General features: G+C 36.7%; 1 protein-coding gene across 4 annotated transcripts in view; it reads left to right on the top strand.

Moving 5' to 3' along the window:
* The window catches only part of LOC107664416 (calcium/calmodulin-dependent protein kinase kinase 1-like), an 86,222-nt gene that overhangs the window by 24,981 nt on the left and 53,833 nt on the right, over positions 1–7,408 (top strand). Inside the window, exon 1 of one of the 4 annotated variants that reach the window (XM_016454979.1) lies at positions 2,070–2,249. The exons of the other annotated variants lie outside the window; for them this stretch is intronic. The gene's annotated coding sequence lies outside the window, so the exon portion shown is untranslated. Of the gene's footprint in view, positions 1–2,069; positions 2,250–7,408 lie in introns of those variants that run through there. 4 annotated transcript variants of the gene reach the window in all.

The raw sequence follows: 7,408 nt of genomic DNA, 5'->3' as shown, positions 1-7,408 counted from the left end.
TTATGTTTTATTCATTTTTTAGTCAATACAACGGTGATGTGGACAACTGTAACTATGGCAACGTCCGCTCCGAGACCGCAACGCGACCACCGCCTCAACTGCACAAAATCCTTCCACTACAAGAGGAAAGCTGCAGTTCCATCGCTTGCCGCGTCCCGTGGGATAGGGCCTTTACTTCTCCTCCCTGATTTTGCTACTAAGAAAACCGTGAAAATTACATTTTTATCACAGTCAAAGCCATTACTCTGTGCACAGAGCTTGTAAACTCTCTCTCTTTCACACACATGCAGTCAGTCCATGTCGAGATGTTTTCCAGCTCCTCTTTTCAAGCCTCCAGTGCTCTTAATTGGATTTGCCCAGATGAAGGGTGACACAATTACACAGGCAAATTTCACAACATGTGCTCAGAGAAGCACATCAATTTCTTGCAATCAAACAAGATCTCCCAAACAAGATCTCCAGTTAAATGAAGTCTAGTTTTTGCATCTGTATTAGTTATTTTCTATGTAGAAGACAATGTCCTGTGTACATTTATGTAGCCAAACGCCCAGTTCACCTCAAGATTGTTACTATTAGTTAATGCACTATATTAAACTAACAATTAATAAAACTTTTACAGCATAATATTCATTTCATATACTAATACTAAACATATACTAATATATATTTTATATTTCAGGTTTTGTAAATGATTAACATTATGTATTAGGTTGAATGATACTGTTTGAAAGTTGGGAGACAGTAAGATTTCTTTGAAAGAAATTAATACTTTTATTCAGCAAGGACAGATTAAATTGATCAAAATTGACAGATGTTTTTTATTTATTTAAAAACATATAAATAAAAAATAATAAAAAATCAATATTTTTTATTTATCAAAGACTCTGGATAAAATGCTCCACAAAAATATTAAGCAGTACAACTATTTTTTTAAATGTTTAATAAGAAATGTTTCTTGAGCAGCAAATCATCATGTTAGAATGATTTCTGAAGGATCATGTGACACGGAATATAAAATATATTATTTTAAATTGAAATAATATTTCACATCATTACTATTTTACTGTATTTTTGAAATAAATGCATCCTTGGCAGCATAAGAAACATCTTTCAAAAACATAAAAATCTTAACAACATTTTTGAATGGTAGTGTACATTAATTAATTATGAACAATAGCAAAATGAACATTAACCTCAATTAATAAATGCTGCAAAAAATGTGATTAGTTTGTTATCTTAAGCATTTAACTACTAAATGCAAATTTAGCCTTGTATATAAAGTGTTACTGAAAACATTATATGCAAAACCTGCTTCCAGCCATGACTAAACCTCACCCACCCACATGATGATGGAAATGTGATTCAGCTGTTCTTGAGTAATAGCTGTCCAAACACAGGTCTGTCTGTCTTCATCCACCCTGTCAGGCTTTGAGAGCTCTAAATCCTTTGTGGTCCTCTGAGAGTAAATCTCCTCAATAAAATTTTTGTATTCGATACAGCAGCCAGGCAGCCCAACCAACAGGAAGGACAATGTGCAGAAGACCCCCACTATTGTTGCATCTTCTGCATTTAACTTTTTCATTGTTTCTTTAAATGCCAGACCACAGAGAACATGGTAATTTCTTGTGTGTCATAAGTTATGAAAAGGTGTTACATTAAGCAGCTTGAAGGACTTTTAATGCTGCAGGAAGAGCTGTGTGTATGTAAGAACTGTCCTCCTCCTCCTCGCTGGGCTGTTTTTAGAGGCACACATGTGAGTTGGGTGAGGTCCAGAGGCTCTCAGGACAAGCATGAATTTGCAGCATTCATCATTTATGAATGATGATTACCATCGGCTAAATTTAGTGCTGTGTATGCATCCTCAATATCTCTAGGGCTTTTTCAGTTGGGATGCCCCAGATGGATCCGATCCCCCACAGCGCGGTTAATCTCACATGTGTAGTTGGCAAGCACATCCTGTCAGCTGGTTCTGTGGATCCATAAACTTGATTTGGTTATGGGAAATGGGAAAACACCAGAAGCTCCTCCCCTTATGCCCCACCCGCACTGCTTGCCCTGTTTCTGGACAGGCAGTGACCTGTGAATGGGGACGCGCTGGAGGTCTTAGCGACGTCTTATGCAGTGCATGGAGGGGAACATCTTGGATGACCCATGGCATGAATGATGGGTTCCTCTACATCTGGGTCCCCTCCCTCACCCCCGTAGGACCGGATCATGCCTCCATCCGCCAGCCCGACCCCTCGGCCCGTGTGAGTAAATAAAATGAGGCATTTCTACCTCTCTCTCCATCCACTAAGCCCAAATTCACTAGCTAGGGGTTAGTAGAGGTTAGCTCAGGATTTGGCAGGGAATGTGCCTGCTGCTATTTTTGTTTTACAGTCTGTAGAATGAGGATGTTTTGTATGTCTGCTTTCGATGACAACAGTGATATGTGAGAGTGTGTGGCTGTGGCTGTGGCCACAGTAGCGTCCCTGAGACAAGATAATCTGCATTATTCAATTAAAGTGACCCGGATTAGAGACTGACACACTCATACCTGACACTAAACACACGTTCTCTCTTTTGGACATGTGTGTTTTAGATATTGTGGGATTAGAAGTATAGTTTGAGATTTGACAGTGTGACCACAAACTAAAAATACCCTACGCCCTATTCAACTGGGTGAAAGTCTCACAGGGCTTTGGTTAGTTTCTAGATGAAATAATTGGTTATCTAGAACAAAATGATGTGGTCTTAGTGTGTCCATACTGCTTATTTGGCTTTTAGTTTTAAATGAATCCAGATCTCGAGCTTGATTCCCAAGCGTGTAATGCAGTTTTCACACTGACCTCAACTGACACGCTTTCATTTCATTTATCACGGTTAGTTTCAGCTTTAATTACACTAATGTACCTTGCAACGAACATGTAAGCAACATTTGAGAAATATTGAGATTGTACTGTATAGTTTAAGAAAGTACTTTCACATGTCTGTCAAACATAAAATAAAACATAATAAAAGCTAAAACTGATAAAAAAAAATGTAGTCTTTGAAAGAAGTGTGAAATATTTTTAATGTTTTTTAAAGAATATATTGTGAAATATTATTACAGTTTATAATAACTGTTTACTATTTTAATATATTTTAAAATGTAATTTATTCCTGTGATGGCAAAGCTGAATTTCATCAGCCATTACTCCAGTCTTCAGTCTCACATGATCCTTCAGAAATCATTCTAATATGCTGATTTTGTACTACTGACGAAACATTTCTTATAATCAATGTTAAAGACAGTTTGTGATAAATAGAAAATTCAATAGAAATTCATAGAAATCTTTTTAACAATGTAAAAGTATTTACTGCTGCTTTTGTGCTAGTGACACTGCAAATTTCACTGCTAAAACAGAAAATTGACATGCATTTGGTGCTTAAAGGGGTCATATGATGCTGCTAAAAAGAACATTATTTTGTGTATTTGGTGAAATGAAATGTGTTTATGCGGTTTAAAGTAAAAAAAAAACACATTATTTTCCACATACTGTACATTATTGTTTCTCCTCTATGCCCCGCCTTTTTGAAACGCGTCGATTTTTGCAAAGCTCATCGGTCTGAAAAAGCGAGGTGTGCTGTGATTGGCCAGCTATCCAGTGCGTTCTGATTGGCCGAATACCTCAAGCGTGAGACGGAAATGTTACGCCCCTCACATACTGTTGTATTCCCTCAGCGACCAGCACGGATCAGCTCTAGGCATGACGAAGCGGATGTCGTCCTCTTTTGGAAGACCAAACAAAGTAGTTTCGCTTTCACAACGAAGCACACAGCGTCTTCATGGCTGCGGTAACAATACTACAGCGAGAATAAAAGTTACGCCTTCTTTCTTTGCGTGAACATTTGGGCGGCGTTATGCAAATCTTCCCACAGAGCGACGTAGGTATGTTGGGGCGTGTTAGAACGAGCCGTTTTAGGTAGGTGTGGCTGACTCTTAACTTTTATAAAGAATATCTCTTTGGATTTGAGACTTTAGTCTTTGCAACTTTACAGATCTTCTTTATGCACCAAGAGCTTGTAACACTCCAAAGAGAAAGGAAAAATTGAAATCGCATCATATCGACCCCTTTAATGGAGATGATGTATATAACTTTTTGAAAAAGAAAAGAAAGAGGTGACTATTGAGAAAGAGAGAAGTGATGTTTTGCTCTCTGTCAGCTATGCTGTGCATATGGAGAAAATTCTGTTTTTGATATCCGTAGTGAACTCTTTTGTAAACTTTGGGCAGATTCTAATGGTGTCTACTGTCTTTAAAACTATTTGGAATCCTTCATGGTTGTCTGGTTTTAATTATGAATCCAAATTAAGCATTTAAAATGAGTCTGTGAGGAGGCAAGATGAGATGCTATGCAGAGATAAAGAGGAGAGTTGAATGTTTGTAGAATGACTGCAGGGTCGAGAATGAATGTCCGCCGCTTCCTGCCTCCATGTGATCTGCACTCACATTAGCACAAGTATGTGTGTGTGGGTGTGTGTGTGTGTGTGTGCACTTCTGTTGGATCCTTCTTAAGGGCTTAATGGCTGCAATATAAAGCTGTTGATGATTGTAAAGTAGATGCTGAGACCGCTTTGTATGATTTTCCCATCATATCTCTTAATTTTCTTGTCAGGTTTTAAAAATTGACCCTTAAAATATAATTTGCTTTCTTTTCTGGCAGTGAAAAGCAAATTGACAGCGTCTTCAAAAATGCTGTGCGGTTGAGGCAAAACAAAACACAAAAATAGTGAGGTAGTCACTAATCAACCTCAGACAAATCGACTGCAAAAAAGATTGCTGTGACTGTTGGTCGGTGTTAGGCTTATGCTCAACATGGAAGAAAATAAAAAATATGTTGATTTAAAAATATAAATACTTTTTATATAAATAAAAAATATATATTGACAGCCACATTTTATAATATCTACTCATCTGCCACAGTGATTTACAGTATTGTCTTTAAATTATCTTTATTTATTTGGGCTTTTCGTCTAATTTCTAATGACATGAAATTGCTTCATTTCACTCAGATATTACTGAAAGATCCTTGTACTTCAAAGAAAAAAGCATATAAGCTGAACTTAAACTGAATGAGTTGCAGTGGATTTCTAGTTCCCAGTATGCTTTGCATTAGATTGTATAAAGAGAATAAATGTTGAATTTAAGTGTTATTTTGTGTATAGGGAGAGATGTGTTAGTTAGTGTTTAATGCTCTGTTATGATGGGATTTATAGGAGTTTCTGTTATGTTGCAATTTCGATGGGCTGTAAAAGTTAATATGAGTTATATAATATGAGTTAACATGTTTATGCAATCTAATTGTATGAGTTGGTTTAGCCAATATTTCAATTTGATTGCAATTAACATGCTTGTGTAGTGCAAAATTAAAATGTAAAGTTCTGCTACCTTATTAGGGTTTACAGTGCAGCAGATAAATAGATTAAAAGGTTTATTGACACACTGTCACAGTGCTTTTTTCTCTCTCTGTTGTCATCAACTTCCTGTTGTCACTCTAGCCTGTTCCTTCCTGTATCTCTGTCCTCTCATTGTGTCCATTCTTAGTGCGGGATTACCAGAGATTATTGAATCATTCCGATCACACTACATCAGCAGTGAGGATTAGACTCTGCTGTCCATTACAGTATGAATTAAGCTTTCCCTCAGTCACTGTACTTGCTCGATATGTAGATCATGAGTCTACCATTATACTAGATTAACCAGATTACAATGTTACATACAATTAAACATTTTCATTTTCATACTCGATGATTAACATGGTGCATTCCCATTAAAATCATGGTACTTTCTTATTAAAGTAACTTCTTCATACATGTTACAGTAAAATTTATGCTTGCAGCTTGGGTTTACCAGTAGGCTGTGAATGCTATACATTGGTAGATTTCAGCATGCACAGACACACACATCAATGCTAGTTAAAGCTGTTAGGTCTGGCCATAAGCAGTAGTGCTGTCTGTAGGTCAGTGCACATGCCCGGGGCTTCAGACATTAAAGCTGTTAGCTGGATGTGTGATACTGTGAACTTCACATATCGTGTCTTGTACAGTAAGTCTTAGAAAATTCAGCCTCAGTTTTAATGACGTGTTGCTTTGTATTGAGAGAAACATCCACCGACGAGTTAGGTTGTGCTGCATGTATTGGAGTAACTGCAACATGCTTTTCTCGTGCAGTCATTAGTGCTTGTTCACCCAGATCTGCATTTTTACGTTTTATTTATTATTTATTTAATTAGTATTTAGCCATAATTTTATAAATTCATGTGAATTTAAAAAAAGGTGTCAATTCACATATACATCACTTTTTAAAAGTTTTGTGACAGTAGGGGATTTTTTTTTTCTAGCAAGGATTCATTAGATTGAACAATGGTGACAATAAAGACCTTTATAATTTATTTTAAATAAATGTAGTTCTTTTAAAAATTCTAATCATCAAAGAATCCTGAAAAGAAATGTATTCCACAGAAGTGTTTATAGTGTTTTCATCATTGATACTCAAGAGAAATCTTTCTTGAGCATCAAAATAAGCATATTAGAATGATTTCTGAAGGATCATGTGACACTGAAGACTGGAGTAACGATGCAGAAAATTCAGCTTTGCAATCACAGGAATAAATTACTTTTGTACTCACTGTACTCACAGTGTTCACAATCAAAATAAATTATATATTGTTGTGATTGTTGTGACAAAATCATTTGTTTCCTTTTATTTATATATTCCAACAGCACTAAAACAATTTCAGCGCTGAACTACTCCGCCTATTATATATAGTATCTCCTGTTCATGTAGGTGGATGATATGAGCATGTCTGACTGTGCATAATCCATAAAAGGTATTGTTGTCATATATACATGGCTACTAAATTCACATTTCATGTTCCAGGCGGCCCTTTAAGTAGATGGATAGAAGAAAGGCCCTGGACCATTTGCTGAGGGGACGCTGTATTCTTTATGGACTGTAATGTGTTATAAATGTGTCTAAATTAGTGTCTGGATTCAGACTGTCTCTAAGTGGTTGTCTTTGTTGTACCTGTCTAATAACCAGTAGGGCATATCTCTTTATGTCTCTCTCTGTTGTATAGCTCAATTTTCAATTCTTTCTTTCATCTTTGCAGAGCGTACAATTGAAGTTTCTCTCTGAGAATAGTCTTCGTTTGGCTGTTCACCCTCTCACGCTGGCATTCTCTGACAGCCTCCTCTGAAATCCCCATCCCACTTGAATCTGTTGGCAGCTGTTTTGTTTCCTTGCTGACTTGAATAGCTGCTTCATGTTTGGAATTAAGTCTTGTGGCTTAAAGGGGTGATATGATGCGATTTCAAGTTTTCCTTTCTCTTTGGAGTGTTACAAGCTGATTGTGCATAGATAAGATCCCTGAAGTTGCAAAGACTA

The sequence above is a fragment of the Sinocyclocheilus anshuiensis genome, unplaced genomic scaffold, assembly GCF_001515605.1.
Source record: "Sinocyclocheilus anshuiensis isolate Anshui unplaced genomic scaffold, SAMN03320099.WGS_v1.1 scaffold351, whole genome shotgun sequence".
Taxonomy (NCBI): Eukaryota; Metazoa; Chordata; class Actinopteri; order Cypriniformes; family Cyprinidae; genus Sinocyclocheilus; species Sinocyclocheilus anshuiensis.
This window is presented reverse-complemented; position numbering and strand designations above follow the sequence as displayed.